The following is an 18,590-nucleotide window of genomic DNA, read 5'->3' on the forward strand; positions in this document are numbered from 1 at the left end:
TAATGGGAGTTCGTGCACTGCTCCATCATAGGAGACTTTTGCTGCTGCGCTGCCAATAACAGGGATCAGCTCTTTAGTGTAAGTTCTTAGCTTGGTATAAATGGGGCTAAGCTTGGGCCTATGTGCCTTGTTGCACCACAGCCTGTCGAAGGCCTTTTTGCTCATGATAGACTGACTCGCACCTGTGTCTAGTTCCATGGATGCTGGAATTCAGTCCAGTTTGACTTTTAGCATGATCGGTGGACATTTCGTGGTGAAGGTTTGTACCCCGTATACTTCTGCCTCCTCGGTTCGAGTCTCTCGTTCAGCCTGATCCACCATGGATCGATCCTCCTCTGCAACCTGGTGGTTTGCAGGGTTTGCAGCTCGTCTGCACATTTGCTGGAGGTGTCCCATTGTTCCACAGCCTTTGCACACATAGTGTTTGAAGTGGCATTGATGGGCTCGATGATCACCTCCGCAACTCCAACAAGGTGTTAACTGCCTTGATGGTGGACTCTGAGTCATCTGAGGTTGTGCAGCTGCCGGCGTGTACGTTCTGCCATATGCATTCCTGCCTGAAAACGACGTTACTTTGTGTACAGTACTTGCCGAAACCTCTTTATGCTGGGAAATTTGTTTGGTGTTATCGCTGGTAGACATAAATGCCTGGACTATCGTTATGGCTTTGCTCAGGTTCGATGTTTCAACAATCAGTAGTTTGCGAAGGATAACCTCATGGCCAATGCCAAGCACAAAGAAGTCTCTTAGCATTTGCTCAAGGAATCCATCGAATTCGCAATGTCCTGCAAGGCACCTTAGTTCAGCGAAGTAGCTCACCAGTTCCTGGCCTTCAAACCGTTGATACGTGTAAAATCGACACCTTGCCATCAGAATGCTTTCCTTCGGATTTAGGTGCTCCTGGACCAGCGTACACAGTTGTTCATACGATTTGGTTGTTGGTTTCACCGGAGCTAGAAGATTCTTCATGGGGCCATAGGTTGTTGCCCTACAGACGGTGAGGAGGATCGCCCTTTGTTTGGCAGTGTTTTCATCCCCTTCCAGCTCGTTGGCCATGAAGTATTGGTCGAGTCGCTCCACGAAGGCCTCCCAAGCATCCCCTTCTGAGAATTTCTCCAGGATACGAACAGTTCTCTGCATTTTCGCGTGATGGTTCATTATCTCGTCGGCAGTTGCTATACTCATAATAAAGTAATGCAACAAAGTACATGAGTAAGTGTAACCTTAGCTCCTTTATTCAAACTCCAAAGTGTTGGTACAGCATGGGAGACCTGCTTATATACAGTACTCCAACAGGTATGCCCTCTGGTGGCGGTATGATACAGGTTACCTAGGATTGCAGACATAACACTGTCTATCTCTGTCTTAAATTTATTCAATGTCCCAGCTTCCACAGTTCTCTGAGGCAGCAAATTCCACAGATCCACAACCCTCTGATAAAAGAAATTTCTCCACATCTCAGTTTTAAATGGGCAGCCCCTTATTCAAAGATTTCCCCCATCAGTGGAAACATTCTCTCTGCATCCACCTTGTCAAGACCCCTCATAATCTTATACGTTTCAATAAGATCACCTCTCAATCTTCTGAATTCCAATGAGTAGAGGCCCAACCTACTCAACCTTTCCTCATAAGTCAACCCCCTCATCTCTGGAATCAACCTCGTGAATTTTCTCTGAACTGCCTCCAAAGCAAGTATATCCTTTCGTAAATATGGAAACTAAAACTGCATGCAGTATTCCAGGTGTGATCTTACCAATACCCTGTATAATTGTAGCAAGACTTCCCTGCTTTTATACTCCATCCTCTTTGCTATAAAGGCCAAGATACCATTGACCTTCCTGATCGCTTGCTGTACTGCATACTATCCTTTTGTGTTTCAAGCACAAGTACCCCCAGGTCCTGCTGCAGCACTTTGCAATCTTTCTCCATTTAAATAATAACTTGCTCTTTGATTTTTTTCTGCCAAAGTGCATGACCTCACACTTTCCAACATTATACTCCATCTGCCAAATTTTTGCCCACTCACTTAGCCTGTCTATGTCCTTTTGCAGATTTTTTGTGTCCTCCTCACACATTGCTTTTCCTCCCATCTTTGAATCATCAGCAAACTTGGCTACATTACACTCAGTCCCTTCTTCCAAGTCATTAATATAGATTGTAAATAGTTGGGGTCTGTAGTTGGCTTTGGTGGCTATCTGTGCCACAAGAGCAGATGGACCCTCTTGTAACCTTTCCCATTTTCATCTTTGCAGGCAAAGAAGTCTCATAATGGCCGCGAGCAAGTGCGGACAGGCAGCTGTCCGCCTCAGACCCTGCCACTCATGGACATCGAGGAGAGAGTCGCAGGCCTCATCGGCATCGTAGGTTGGGCAACTGCCACCGGGGGAGCTAAACCCTGCTTGGATACTGAAGGTAAGTCCTGCACCCTCCCTGGGCTGGGTTGGGGCAATGTCCTGCAGTGCCTCTGGACTAGGTTAGAGCAATGTCCTGCAGTGCCTCTTGACTAGGTTAGGGCAATGTCCTGCAGTGCATCTGGACTAGGTTAGAGCAATGTCCTGCGCACTCCCTGGGCTAGGTGGGGGCAATGTTCTGCAGTGTCTCTGGACTAGATACAATGGAGTAGCGGTGGTCCTTCAAATGAGCCTGTGCTATGTGACCTTCCTCATGTCACCCTGTCCCCTCCACTGCTGCTAACCACTCGTCTGTTGCTTTCTGCTTCCAGATGACCAGCCACAGGTGCCGCATACCTCAAGGGACCTCATCGCGTCAGGCCATTGTCTGGAGGAGGAAGAGGAGGATACGGATGAGCCGACTCCGGCGCAGCATCCGACGACCCCTGCACCACCATCGGCACTCAGCTCCTCTGGGGACAACGTGATGGTCTGGGGGTTCGAGGAATCCGAGGCTCCTGGGATCTGTGGTGTGCAGCAACGCAGTGATGGAGTTGAATCCCGCAGACCTTCTCTCCGGAAGGTGAATCGGCAAAGTTGGTCTGCTGACAGACAGGCAGACGTGGAACTAGACATGGTGGGAATGTCCAGGGAGAGCATCCAAATCAGCCATCAGTTCCTTAATGTCTTGGGTAGGATTCCCATGAGCAGTGACAGTCTGAAAGCGACCATTAGGGAGGTAAGGTCGCAGATTGTCAGTGCGAGCTGTGATAGCAGTGAGGCCATCAATGCCCACACGAGGTTGGTGGCCACCAGCAGTGACACTGGAGTCCCGGAGAGTGTGGTGCGAGCCCTTGCAGAATATGGTGCATCACAGGCACAAGCTCTGCTTCAGCTTGGGCAGGTGACGCAGTTCATGCCTGCTTCCATACTTTCTGCATTCCCCACTGTCACACAGGGAAGTGATAGTTCTGAAGCAGGCCAGCAAGGTGCACCGATTGCTAGGGAGGTGGTGTCATTCGTCTGGATGACAGCATTCCGTATCCCCCCACTCAGTCGCCAACCAAGCATCAGCGATGGTTGTCACCCAAACCACCTGTGACTGGTGACGCCGATGAAGAGGCTAGCCAGTCAGAAGCCGGGCCTTCCACACCACGAGCTGGTCCAGTGCATCCCCAGATGCCACTTCTCTCCCCAGCACAGCAGCACTCTGGCAGCCTTAATGCACGCCATCTTGGTGCCACTTTGATTAGGAGCAACAGACAAGGGAGGGTGATGAAGGGAAGGGGGCAAAAGACATTAGGAAAGAATAGTGGGGCAGGAATTGATGTTGCTGGATTATGTTGTTGATGCTGGATGTATCGTATATTATGTTACAGTATCACACTGGATTATGTTGTTGATACTTGATGCTGGATTATGTTCTGATAATGTTGTTGAATTATCACACTGCTGGTGCAGGTCATTTTATTTAAGTCTCACAATGAAGGTTACAAAGTTTACTATGTTACAATGTGCAATAAATGTTTTCTTTACCTTAACCATTTCTGTGTAGTGTCTCATTTGCAGAACAAGAAGGTGAATAGTCAACATGGTGGGATAGAGTGGCTAGGTAGTGCTCAAACCTGCCGTTCACTCTTCAAGCAAAGTGTTCAATTATGAGCTGCCAACGTAAGGCTTTTGCAACGGCGAAATATCCACGATGCCTCCCCTGTGGTCGTGGTGGTTGTGGTGGCATGGGTTCCTTGCCAGCCTCCTCTTCCTCATCTTCCTCCTTCTCCCCTTTCTCTTAAGGTAGTCCTGAAATTCCCATTGGCAATTTTTGTCCCCTCATAATAAAAACAGAATGCTGGAAATCTCAGCGGGTCAGGCAGCATCTGTGGTGAGAAAAACAGAGTTAACGTTTCGGGTCGATGACCCTTGGTCAGAACGGCCGAATGTTCGAAAAGGGCACATTCTTAAGCATTGAAAGGGGGAGGGGAAGAAAGAACAAGCGGGAAGATCTGTGATAGAGTGCAAGCCAGGAGAGTTTAGAGAGACAAAAGGGATGATGGGTCTAATTGAAATAGTAATGATAGAGGTTAGAAAAAGGTTAATCTGGATAGGGAGTGAATGGTGGAGCAATGACCAGCTGCCATTAGAGATAATGAAAATAAAACATAAGATGGGGGGGGAAGGGAAAGGGAGCCAAAGATGGCCAGAGGTTACACTCTGAAATTGTTGAACTCGATGTTGAGTCCAGAAGGCAGTAAAGTGCCTAAATGAAAGATGAGGTGCTGTTCCTCGAACTTGCGTGGAGCTTCATTGGAACAGTGCAGGAGTCCGAGGATGGAGAGATCAGGGTGGGAGTGGAGTGGAGAATTAAAGTGACAGGCAACCAGAAGCTCAGGGTCAAACTTATGGACTGAGCAGAGGTGTTCAGCAAAGCGGTCACCCAATCTAGGCTTGGTCTCCCCAATGTAAAGGAGGCTGCATCATGAGCAGTGAATACATTTTACTAAACTGAAAGTGCAAGTAAATCGCTGTTACACCTGGAAGAAGTATTTGAGGCCCTTGATATTGGGAACGGAGGAGGTAAAAGGGCAGGTGTTGTATCTCCTGTGCTTGCACGGGAAGGTGCCGTGGGAAGGAGAGGTGGTACTGGGGGTGACTGCGGAATGGACCAGGGTGTCATGGAGGGAGCAGTCCCTTCAGAACACTGAGAGGGGAGGTGAGGGGAAGATGTGATTGGTGGTGGGATCATGCTGGAGGTGACGGAAATGGCGGAGGATGATCCGTTGAACGTGGAGGCTGGTGGGGTGAAAAATGAGGACAAAGGGAACCCTGTCATGGTTTTGAGAGGGAGGGGAAGGGGTGAGAGTAGAGGTGCGGGAAATAGAACGGTCACGGTTGAGGGCCATGTTAACCATGGTGGAGGAGAATCCTCGATTGAGGAAAAAGGAAGACATATCAGAGGCACTAGTGTGAAAAGTGGCGTCGTCAGAGCAGATGTGACCGAGACGGAGAAACTGGGAGAATGGAATGGAGTCCTTACAGGATGCGGGGTGGGAGGAAGTGTAGCCCAGGTGTTTGCTAGTGCTGTAGGGGACCATCAGCAGGCCGGGGCCATTGGAGGGAGCAGCATGTGGTGGCCTGGCCCGGAAACCGGCACGGTCCCAGCCTGCAAGACCATCAGCAGGCCGAGGCCATTGGAGAGAGTAACACATGCTGCTGCAGGAGGGCAACGGCTACGAAGCCAGGTCGCTGATTCCAGTGCGGGCAGGCACAGCAGAAGAGGCAACGGAGCGGCAAGAGGCTGTAGAGGGAAGTGACCGGGGCCTAGGAGAGGTAGGAATCTGGGGGCCAGAAGAGGCGAGAGCCCAGGGGCAGCATGGACCAGCCCACACTGCAATATGTGTGCGCGCTCGGTCTGTGCAGCAGAGCTGGTCTCCAGTAAGTCTTGGGCAATCCTTGCCAGTGGACCAAGACCTAGCTCTGTCAATCCATGTGGTTGCTGGTGTGCAACAGCCACCACACATTAAAAAAATCCAAGCACAGGCATCTTCCACCCTTCACGTAATAGTTCGGGATCTGGAATATTAGGTCCTTCATTGAAACACCTGTGAACTCATCCCTTTTTTGCGTGGAAGCAAGTCATCCTCACTTCAAGGGACTGCCTATGATGATGGGGAGGGGCTGGGAATCGATGCAGGGAGACAGCGGGAAGTAAAATGGGGGCAGAGGCAAAAAGTAGAAAGGAGATAAGGAAAAGTGGAGGGCAGAGAAATCAAAGGCAAAAATCAAAAAGGGCCACATTGCAACATAATTCTAAAAGGACAAAGAGTGTTAAAAAAAACAAGCCTAAAGGCTCTGTGTCTCAACGCGAGGAGCATTCATAATAAGGTGGATGAATTAACTGCGCAGATAGCTGTTACCGGATATGATGTAATTGGGATTACGGAGACATGGCTCTAGGGTGACCAAGGCTGGGAACTCAAGATCCAGGGGTATTCAATATTTAGGACGGATAGACAGCAAGGAAAAGGAGGTGGGTAGCGTTGCTGGTTAAAGAGGAGATTAACGCAATAGTAAGGAAGGACATTAGCTTGGATGATGTGGAATCTGTATGGGTAGAGCTGCGAAACACCAAAAGGCAGAAAATATTAGTGGGAGTTGTGTACAGACCACCAAACAGCAGTAGTGAGGTTGGGGATGGAATCAAACAGGAAATTAAGGATGTGTGCAATAAAGGTACAGCAGTTATCATGGGTGACTTTAATCTACATATAGATTGGGCTAAACAAACTGGTAGCAATACGGTGGAGGAGGATTTCCTGGAGTGTATAAGGGATGGTTTTCTAGACCAATATGTCGAGGAACAAACTGGAGAGCTGGCCATCCTAGTCTGAGTGTTGTGAAATGAGAAAGGATTAATTAGCAATCTTGTTGTGCGAGGCCCCTTGGGGAAGAGTGACCATAATATGGTAGAATTCTTCATTAAGATGGAGAGTGACACAGTTAATTCAGAGACTAGGGTCCTGAACTTAAAGAAAGGTAACTTCGATGGTATGAGATGAGAATTGGCTAGAATAGACTGGTGTATCATACTTAAAGGGTTGACGGTGGATAGGCAATGGCAGACATTTAACGATCACATGGATGAACTTCAACAATTGTACATCCCTGTCTGGCGTAAAAATAAAACGGGGAAGGTGGCTCAACCGTGGCTAACGAGGGAAATTAAGGATAATGTTAAATTCAAGGAAGAGGCATATAAATTGGCCAGAAAAAGCAGCAAATCTGAGGACTGGGAGAAATTTAGAATTCAGCAGAGGAGGACAAAGGGTTTAATTAGGAGGGGGAAAATAGAGTATGAAAGGAAGCTTGCAGGGAACATAAAAACTGACTGCAAAAGCCTCTATAGATAAGTGAAGATAAAAAAATTAGTGAAGACAAATGTAGGTCCCTTGCAGTCAGAATCAGGTGAATTTATAATAGGGAACAAAGAAATGGCAGACCAATTGAACAAATACTTTGGTTCTGTCTTCATTAAGGAAGACACAAATAACCTTCCAGAAATCCTAGGGGACCGAGGGTCGAGCGAGAAGGAGGAACTGAAGGAAACCCTTATTAGTCAGGAAATTGTATTAGGGAAATTGATGAGATTGAAGGCCAATAAATCCCCAGGGCCTGATAGTCTGCATCCCAGAGTACTTAAGGAAGTGGCCCTAGAAATAGTAGATGCATTGGTGGTCATTTTCCAACATTCTATAGACTCTGAATCAGTTCCTATGGATTAGAGGGTAGCTAATGTAACCCCACTTTTTAAAAAAGGAGGGAGAGAGAAAAAAGGGAATTCTAGACGAGTTAGACTGACATCGGTAGTGGGGAAAATGTTGGAATCAATTATTAAAGATATAATAGCAGTGCATTTGGAAAGCAGTGACAGGATCGGTCGAAGTCAGCATGGATTTATGAAAGGGAAATCATGCTTGACAAATCTTCGAGAATTTTTTGAGGATGTAACTAGTAGAGTGGATGTGGTTTATTTGGACTTTCAAAAGGCTTTTGACAAGCTCCCACACAAGAGATTAGTGTGCAAAATTAAAGCACATGGTATTGGGGGTAATGTATTGATGTGGATAGAGAACTGGTTGGCAGACAGGAAGCAAAGAGTAGGAATAAATGGGTTCTTTTCAGAATGGCAGGCAGTGACTAGTGGGGTACCGCAAGGTTCAATGCTAGGACCCTAGCTATTTACAATATACATTAATGATTTAGACAAAGGAATTGAATGTAATATCTCTATGTTTGTAGATGACACTAAACTGGGTGGCGATGTGAGCTGTGAGGAGGATGCTAAGAGGCTGCAGGGTGACTTGGACTGTGGTGAGTGGGCAAATGCATGGCAGATGCAGTATAATGTAGATAAATGTGAGGTTATCCACTTTGGTGTCAAAAACAGGGAGGCAGAATAATATCGGAATGGTGACAGATTAGGAAAAGGGGAGGTGCAACGAGATCTGATTGTCATGGTACATCAGTCATTGAAAGTTGGCATGCAAGTACAGCAGGCGGTGAAGAAGGCAAAAAGCTGTATGGCCTTCATAGCAAGAGGATTTGAGTATAGGAGCAGGGAGGTCTTACTGCAGTTGTACAGGGCCTTTGTGAGGCCACACCTTGACTTTTGTGTGCAGTTTTGGTCTCCTAATCTGAAGAAGGACATTCTTGCTATTGAGGGAGTGCAGCGAAGGTTCACCAGACTGATTCCCGGGATGGCAGGACTGATGTATGAAGAAAGACTGGATCGACTAGGCTTATATTCACTGGAATTTAGGTGAATGAGAGGGGATCTCATAGAAACATATAAAATTCTGATGGGACTGGACAGGTTAGATGCAGTCAGAATGTTCCCGATGTTGGGGAAGTCCAGAACCAGGGGTCACAGTTTAAGGATAAGGGGTAAGCCATTTAGGACCGAGATGAGGAGAAACTTCTTCACTCAGAGAATTGTGAACCTGTGGAATTCTCTACCACAGAAAGTTGTTGAGGTCAGTTCGTTAGATATATTCAAAGGGGGGTTAAATGTGGCCCTTACAGCTAAAGGGATCAGGGGGTATGGAGAGAAAGTAGGAATGGGGTACTGAAGTTGCATGATCAGCCATGATCATATTGAATGGTAGTGCAGGCTCGAAGGGCCGAATGGCCTAGTCCTGCACCTATTTTCTCTGTTTCTATCTTTCTATGTAACGGTGGGAGTCAGTGAGCTTATAGTGTATACTGGTCGAAAGTCTATCCCTAGAAATGGAGACAGAGAAGTCGAGGAAGGGAAGAGAAGAGTCGGAGATGGACCATGTGAAGATGAGGGAAGGGTGAAAATTTGGATGCAAAGTGAATGAAATTTTCAAGTTCAGGACGAGAGCAGGAAACGGCACCGATACAGTCATCAAAGTATCAGAAAAATAGGTGAGGGAGGGGACTCGAGTAGGACTGGAACAAAGAATGTTTCACATATCCCACAAAAAGGCAGGCATAGCTAGGACCCATGTGGGTTTCCAAAGGAACACCTTTCATTTGGAGAAAGTGAGTGGAGTTAAAGGAGAAGTTGTTCAATGTGAGAACAAGTTCAGTCAGGAGGAGGGTGGTGTTGGATGCGGACAGGTTGGGCCTCTGCTCAAGGAAGAAGCGGAGCGCCCTCAGGCCATCCTGGTGGGGGATGGAAGTGCAGAGGGATTGGACTTCCATCGTGAAAAGGAGACGGTTAGGGCCAGCAAACTGGAAACTGTTAAATGGACGGAGGGTGTCGGAGGAGTCGCGGATGTAGGTGGGAAGAGAGTGGACAAGGGGAGAAAAAAAAGAGTCGCGATAGGAAGAAATATGTTCTGTGGGGCAAGAACAGGCTGAAATGATGGGTCTACTGGGGCAGCCCTGTTTGTGGATCTTGGGAAGGAGGTAGTGCGGGCTGTGTGGGGTTGGGGGACTATGAGGTTGGTGGCTGTGGAGGGAAGATCTCCAGAGGCGATGAGGTCAATGACAGTCTGGGAAATGATGGCTTGATGTTCAGTGGTGGGGTTATGATCCAGGGGGAGGTAGGAGAGGGTGTCAGAGAGTTGGCGATCAGCCTCTGCAAGGTAGAGGTTGGTTCGCTAAACAACAACAGCACCACCCTTGACAGCAGGTTTAATGACAAGGTTAGTGTTGGGTCTGAGCGAGCGGAGTGCTGCAACTTCAGAGGGAGGTAGGTTGGAGCGAATGAGGGGAACAGAGAAATTGAGACAGCCGATGCCCCATTGGCAATTTGCAATGAGGAGGTCTAGAGAGGGCAAGAGGCCAAAGGGAGGGGTCCAGGTAGAGTGAGAATTTTGAAAGCGTGAGAAAGGATCAACTGTGCAGGGGCCGAGGGGGGGAGAAGACTCCTGGCCAAAGAAGTGGGCACGGAGGCGAAGGCAGCGGAAAAAGAGCTCAGCATCGTGCCGAGCTCGAACATCAATGAGTTGGGGGCTTAAGTAGATGAAGCTCAGACCTTTGCTGAGGACTGATCGTTCGGGGTCGGAGAGGGATAGTGAAAACACGGCAGGGGATGAGATTGGAAGAAGGGATGGGATCTGAGGGAAGTGTAGGGGAAGAAGGTTCCGGAGTGGCATTGATGTCCAAGAGTTAAGAACAAAGGAACATAAGAACATAAGAAATAGCAGTAGGTGTAGGTCATTTGGCCCCATGAGCCTGCTCTGCCATTTAATAAGATCACAGCTGATCTGATCATGGACTCAGCTCCACTGCCCAGCTCGCTCCACATAACCCCTTTACTCCCTTACCGCTCAAAAATCTGTCTATCTCCGCCTTAAATATATTCCATGACCCAGCCTCTACAGCTCTCTGGGGCAAAGAATTCCATAGATTTACAACCCTCCAAGAGAAGAAATTTCTCCTCATCTCAGTTTTAAATGGCCGGCCCCTTATTCTGAGACCGTGTCCTCTTGTTTTCAGTGATAACCTCTTTGTGGAAGCGCAGTCTCCGAAGATAGGTGGTGTCGGGCAAGTTGAGGTAAGACTGCTTCTCCCTGTACTTACGGGGGATGTAACGTCTGGTCCTCCTCATCAGTCTGGCACGTCTTACTTTGGGCACATAATGTTGTGGAGCATACCTTCAGCAATCTTGAGTCTGTTGCATGTATTTGTCACAAAGAGAGGGTGAGAAAGGACAGGGCACATAATGTTGTGGAGCATACCTTCAGCAATCTTGAGTCTGTTGCATGTATTTGTCACAAAGAGAGGGTGAGAAAGGACAGGCCCCATTGCAGTAGCTCTCTGTTTTCCACCGATTGGTCACAAACAAGCAATATTCCGACGAAGGCACCTATTAAATTCCAATCGGTCACAGTATGGTCAAGATGTTTTTACAGATGTTCACATCAACTCCAATAACCTCCAGAGTACATCCGAACTCCCCCGAGGTTGAAGCACAGCAGCCTTTTAAAGGACGCGACATGTGATGTAGAACATGGCGCCCATAATGCTGTGATTAGTTCCGGTTAGTTCCACTTTTTCTGGACAATTTTTTGGGCGAGCGATATTGAGGCCAATATGTGTGCGAGGTGGTGAAAGTGACGCTGGGCGATATCATGGCCGCTAGTTTCAGTAAATATGCTCTTTACGACAAAAAAAAGCGGGCGGGCAATCTTATTGAATATCGGCATTAAATCAGTGTGGAAATTAACGCTGGCCGATATTATGGGCATTGATTTCGCCCATTCTGATGATTCTGCCCCCAAAAATTGGGCGGGTGGTATTATTTTTTCCCGGTGTTAAACACATGGGGAAAGCAACACTTGCCGATAAGTTTCCGAAAAATGGGCGTCAGTTTCCATTTTGTGGCTAAATGGGTGATATCTGGGCGTTATACGTCATTTCAGTGGTAAAATGGGTGTTAAGTGGACGTTAAACGTGCAAAAAAAGTGGAGGTTCTAGTCCATAGCTAAGTGAGTGGGCAAACATTTGGCAGATGGAGTATAATGTGAGAAAATGTGAGGTTATCCACTTTGGCAAGGAAAATAAAAAAGCAAATTATAATTTAAATGGAGATAAATTACAAAAGGCTGCAGTACAGCAGGACCTGTGCATGAAGCACAAAAAGTTAGTATGCAGGTACAGCAAATAATTAGGAAGGCAAATGGAATGTTGAACTTTATTGCAAGGGGGATAGAGTCTAAAAGCAGAGAAGTCCTGCTACAACTGTACAGGGGATTGGTGAGGCCACACCTGGAGTACATTGGGAGCGGGTGAAATCCCCACTGAGGCACTAAAGTATGGCGAGAGGCACTATTGGCACGAATGCATGACCTCATCTCTCTCATCTGGAGGGAGGAGAGCATGCCGGGAGATCTCAGAGATGCAGTAATCGTGACCATCTTTAAAAAAGGAGACAAGTCCGACTGCGGAAACTACACTGGGAAAGTCATCGCTAGAATCCTCCTCAACCGTCTTCTCCCTGTGGCTGAGAAGCTCCTCCCGGAGTCACAATGTTAATTCTGTCCACTACCGGGTACAACGGACATGATCTTTATGGTGCGACAACTGCAAGAGAAATGCAGAGAACAGCACCGACCCTTGTACATGGCCTTCTTTGATCTTACAAAGGCCTTTGACACTGTTAACCCACGAAGGACTATGGAGAGTCCTCCTCTGTTTCGGCTGCCCCAAAAAGTTTGTCACCATCCTCCACACCTGCTCCACGATGGCATACAAGCCATGATCCTGACCAATGGATCCACCACAGACCCAATCAAAGCCCAAACCAGGGTCAAGCAGGGCTGTGTCATCGCGCCAACCCTCTTCTCAATCTTCCTGGCTGCAATGCTCAACCTCACACTAAACAAGCTCCCCATTGGAGTGAAACTAATCTACAGAACCAGTGGGAACCTGTTCAACCTTCGTCGCCTCAAGGTCAGATCCAAGACCACCCATCCTCTGTCATCGAGCTACAGTATGCGGACGATGCTTGCGTCTGCTTACATTCAGAGGCTGAACTGCAAGTCGTCGTCAACATCTTCACCGAGGCATACAAAAGCATGGGCCTTACACTAAACATCCGTAAGACAAAGGTCCTCCAGCAACCTGACCCCGCTACACAGCACTGTCCCCCCAGTCACCAAGATCCACGGCAGCCTATTATCAGCAAGGGCAGACATCGACGACAAAGTTCAACACCGCCTCCAGTGCGCCAGCGCAGCCCTCGGCCGCCTGAGAGTGTTCGAAGATCTGACACCAAGCTTATGGTCTACAGGGCTGTAGTGATACCTGCCCTCCTGTACGGCTCAGAGATATGGACCATATACAGTAGACACCACAAATCACTGGAGAAATAACACCAACAATGCCTCCGCAAGATCCTGCAAATCCCCTGGGAAGACAGATGCACCAACATCAGTGTTCTCGATCAGGCCAACATCCCCAGCATCGAAGCACTGAGCACATTCGACCAGCTCCGTTGGGTGGCCACAGTGTCCACATGCCGGACACAAGACTCCCAAAGCAAGCTCTCTACTCGGAACTCCTACACGGCAAGCGTGCCCCAGGTGGGCAGAGGAAACGTTTCAAGGACACCCTCAAAGCCTCCTTGATAAAGTGCAACATCCCCACCGACACCTGGGAGTCCCTGGCCAAAGACTACCCTAAGTGGAGGAAGAGCATCCGGGAGGGCGCTGAGCACCTCTAGTCTCGTCACCGAGAGCATGCAGAAAACAAGCGCAGGCAGTGGAAGGAGCGTGCAGTAAATCAGACTCCCCACCCACCCTTTCCTCTAACGACTGTCTGTCCCACCTGCGATAGAGACTGTCATTCCCATATGGGACTGTTCAGTCACCTGAGAACTCACTTTTAGAGTGGAAGCAAGTCTTCCTCGATTTCGAGGGACTGCTATGATGCTGACTGCATACAGTTTTGGTCTCCTTATTTAAGGAAGGATATACTTGCATTGGAGGCAGTTCAGAGGAGGTCCACTAGGATGATTCCTGAGATGAAGGGGTTGACTTATGAGGAAAGGTTGAGCAGGTTGGGCCTATAATCACTGGAGTTTAGAAGAATGAGAGGTGATCTTATTGAAACATATAAGATAATGAGGGGGTTCGACAAGGTAGATGCAGAGAGGATGTTTCCCCTTGTGGGGGAATCTAGAACTACGGGGCATAGTTTCAGAATAAGGGGTTGCCCATTTAAAACTGAGATGAGGAGGAAATTCTTCTCCTAGAGGGTTGTAAATCTGTGGAATTCTCTGCCCCAGAAAACTGTGGAAGCTGGGTCATTGAACATATTTAAGGTGGAGATAGACAAATTTTTGAAGGAATGATAAAGGAGTGAAGGGTTATGGGGAGCGGGCAGGGAAGTGGAGCTGAGCCCAAGACCAGATCAGCCATGATCTTATTGATTGGTGGAGCAGGCTCGAGTGGCCAAATGGCCTACTCCTGATCCTATTTCTTATGTTCTTATGTTCTTATCATCCCTTTTGTCGCTCTAATCTCTCCTGCCTTCCACCCTATCACAGACCTTCCCTTTTGTTCTTTCTTCTCCTTCCCCTTTCAGTGCTTAAGAATGTGCTCTTTTCGAATATTCGGCAGCTCTGATGAAGGGTCGTCGACCTGAAACGTTAACTTTGTATTTCTCTCCACAATTGCTGCTTGATCCATGAGATTTTCAGCATTCTCTATTTTTATTTCAGATTCCAACATCCGCAGTATTTTGCTTTTGTATTTCGATTCCCTCATAATAACTAAGTTGTGTAGCATGCAGCATACCACAATGAACTCAGAGACCTGCTGAGGGGAGTATTGTAGGCTGCCTCCAGAGTGGTCCAGGCATCAAAATAGGAGGCGTCTCGGCCTTTTGGCTAAGATCATGCGTAACTGACCTGACAGGGGAGTAACCATGACCCCAAAGTGGTTCTCCCTGGATCAGGAAGGTGGTTCTCCTATGCTTTTTGGAAATAGGAGGTGGGTGGGGTGGCTTGACCCATCCACCTCCACGGAGGTGTGTGGGGGGCCTGACCCATCCACCTCCACGGCACGAACCTGGTATTGCAGTACTTCCAGGAACGGTGCAGTGGCTCTAGGCCTTTTGGCTAAGAGCATTGGCGCAGAGTGATCCTTGATGTGTGCAAGGTGACCTCTGGCGTTTGTGATTTGACAAAGAATTGGAAAGATTGACAATGAAAAATTTAAAAAAAAAATCAGAAGTGCTGCTTGAGCACTCCAATTGTCTGTTCAATGATGTTGCGTGTGGCTGCATGGCTCTCATTATAGCAATGCTTAGCTTCTGTCTGAGGGTTCTGGAGGGGGGGTTATGAGCCAGGTAGCGAGGCAGTAACCTTTGTCCCCGAGCATCCAGCTCTGGTCTTGTGGTTAATGCTGGAACATGCATGGGATTCTGTTCTCACGCAAGATGAAAGCATCATGAATGGTCCCTGGATATTGGGCATTGACTGCCATGATGTGCTGAGTATGGTCGCAGATGATCTGTATATTCAGGGAGTGGAATCCCTTTCGGTTTCGGATTCTGTAAAGGTGCTTGCAGGGGGTGATGTGTGTACAGTCAATAGCACCCTGAATCTTGGGGAAGCCAGCAAATCATCCAAAACCTATAGCCCTCTCATTTTGGGTCTCCCTGGTCATTGGGAAGTTTACGAAGTCCATTCTATGTGCGTACAGTGCATTAGTCACCTGACGAATGCAGCAATGTGTAGCATGCTGCGAGATGAAGCATATGTCCCTCACTGATGCCTGAAAGGAGCCGGAGGCATAGAAGGCAAATGCCACAGTCACCTTCACCTCGACGGGCAGTGCAGTCCTGTTGCCGCTGGTAGACTGTAGTTCTGCCTGTAGGAGCTGGTATATCTCTGTCAGCACTTCTTTTCAGAAGCACTGCCTTCTAATGCATTGTGCCTCAGAGAGCTGGAGGTATGAGTGATGTTCCATGTAAACTTGTGGGGGTAAGGCCTCCACCCCATACATCTGTGACCTTTTCGATTACGTTGCAAATGATCAACAATAAGCTTTCTTCCAACTTGAAGCCGTATGGCAATAGCAGCCAGGATGAACCAACCGAGCATGACCCCCATCTTTTAAAATGTCCTTAAATGTCATTTATCAAACAAACTAGAAACTCACATAAACTTCACAATCAAAAGTAAGCAGTAACACAGCATTCTTCTCCCAATACTTTTAATCACTCACAACTGTGACTTCCTCCTTCGCTTTCAACATGACGTCGTTAGCGCCTGGTGCGCCCTGGGTCCTTCTGGTCGGGTTCTCGGGCGAACACTAAATCGGGCGAAATGCTCGAAAGTTCTGCCCGGGGTCTGAGCCCATCAATACATGACGATTAATGTCATCCCAACAGTCAAAACAGCGGCAGGGTGGTAAGTTTTAGCACTGCCACAAAACCATTGGTGAATGTTCCGCCTGTGCGCAAAATCTTGTGCGCCTCGTTTCATGACCCAAAAATATTTTTTGTACCCCGCTGTGGCGCTAAATGGGGCACAAATCAGCCAAAAATCCAGCCCCATATCTCTGTGCACATTAATTCAGGTTCAGCAATTATTCCTTGTCAGCTCAACCAATTATGACATCAGCACTTATTTAAAGATAGTGAAAACAAGCAGTAGAAATAGACACAAAAAAACAAATTTTCTGCTCATCCTTTTAAACATTTTGTGGTAGAATTTCTGTGAGCGTTTATGCCATTTCTCCGAGGTTCCAATCATCGGCCGAAGTTGCGGCGTAAGATTGCGAGAACTCTCATTGTCCCCAATCTATCCCTAGAACCCAGGGCCAACTAATGCATTTGCATTTTGCAATGCCCTATCCACTTAAGGTGCTGCTTTTAATGTCTTATAAACCTGAACCCCCAAAACCCTCTACTTTTCCACATCATCCAGCCTTCGCCCGTTCAACCTATAATTATTACTTTTATTTTTACCAAAATATATCACTTCACACTTACTGACATTGAATTCCATCTGCCACTTTTTTCTCCATTTCATTATCTTATCAATATTCCATTCCAGCTTCCTTTTGTCCTCAGTTATTTACTATGCTCCTATTTTAATATTGTCTACAAATTTCTAGGCCTATATCCAAATGATTGATGTACAATGAACAGAAGTGGTCCCAGCCAGAACCCCATGGGACACCACAACCCACCCACTCTGTATAACTGTCCTTAACTTCTACTCTCTGTTACCTCCAGTTAAGTGATAAGGGTTAGGGGTAGAGTGGGAGGGAGACCAGGAGTGTGTTTAGCTTTGTGAGCAATGGGAAGGAGCAAAGCAGCCAAATGGATGGACTATATTGTTGCCTAAGAAACAGTGTGCTAGATATGTTCATGTTCGTGCCCTTAGACTTGAAAGAATTATTTTGTGGAATGTATCAGAGGGAACAGCAGGAATGGGAGACAATAAAGGTTTTGCTGGAGATAAGGCTATCAAAAGTAGAGGTGAGGGAGTGGTTGAGCAAATCAACAGCTGCAGAGGTATTGTGGTGAATGGAGGGTTAAAGGCATTGGGAGCTTGAAACTGCAGCTGTAAGTAATTTGGGAGAGATGCCGAAAAAAGTGGAGCTAAAGAAAGGTAGACGGGGATGTGGGTGGTGAGGTTGTCATCCTTGCTTATATGCACTGGCTCCCTGTCTTCCAGTGCATTACATCTAAAATCTTTGTCTTGTCTATAAATCTCTCCATGATCTTGCTTCACCATATATGCACCATTCTGATTCTTGCCTTCTGTTCATATCTCCTCCCTTCTTAGGTAACCAAGCATTCAACCACGTTAGTCATACACTTTCTAAAACCCGATCAGAATCTATCTATCACTACTGGCTCAGTATCTATTTTCCTTACACCTATGTGTGAAGCACCTGGAAACTTTTGTGAAGAGACTGGAAACTTTTTTATATTAAAAGTGTTACATAATTTGTTTTTGCCTTTTGTGTCTGTTCTAGGTAATGCTGAACAAGGACATTAAGGAGTTAGAAAGTGAGCATGCGTTCCAGGATGTAGAGTACCCAGATTATGAAGACTTTCAGGCTGAAGGAGTTCTGCATCGTCGCAAGCAGCAGGAGTTCTTCAGTAAGGCAGCAGAAGCTCATCGAAGGGGCATGAAAGTGGTGGCCACATTTTATGCACAGCAGGTGAGTATACTAAAAAAACAGCAGTGATCAAGGAGCCGAGTAACAAGCTGATACTGACACTGATAGCTTTTTCTAGTTTGGACACCTGCAAATTAACCAAACAGTGAGACCAACTTTCTGAGCAAGTGAATATGACCTAATAGATGTCTTTAAAAATATGAAAGGATTTGATAGAGTGGGTACAGAGAGTGTTTCCACATGTGGGGAAGAGCAAAACTAGAGGCCATCGATATAAGATAGTCACCAAGAAATCAAACAGGGAATTCAGCAGAAACCAGAGTGTGTTGAGAATGTGGAACTCTGTACAAGTGGTAGAAGCGAATAGTATAGATGCATTTAAGGGGAGGATAAATAAGCATATGAGGGGGAAGGGATTAGAGGGTTATGCTGATAGATTTAGATGAGGAAAGACGGGAGGAGGCTCGAGTGGAGCATAAACACTGACATAGACTAGATAGGCCGAATGGCCTGTTTCTGTGTTGTATATCCTGTGTAATAAATAAAAGTTCTTGTAGTCATGCTCATAGGAATGCTTACATTATCG

At 47.1% G+C, this 18,590-nt stretch overlaps 1 pseudogene; it reads left to right on the forward strand.

The window, feature by feature from the left end:
- Positions 1-14,731: 14,731 nt before the first annotated feature.
- LOC139252465 (U2 spliceosomal RNA) lies at positions 14,732-14,969 on the forward strand (annotated as a pseudogene).
- The last annotated feature ends 3,621 nt before the right edge of the window (positions 14,970-18,590 follow it).

This window comes from Pristiophorus japonicus, chromosome 2, assembly GCF_044704955.1.
Source record: "Pristiophorus japonicus isolate sPriJap1 chromosome 2, sPriJap1.hap1, whole genome shotgun sequence".
NCBI lineage: Eukaryota > Metazoa > Chordata > Chondrichthyes > Pristiophoridae > Pristiophorus > Pristiophorus japonicus.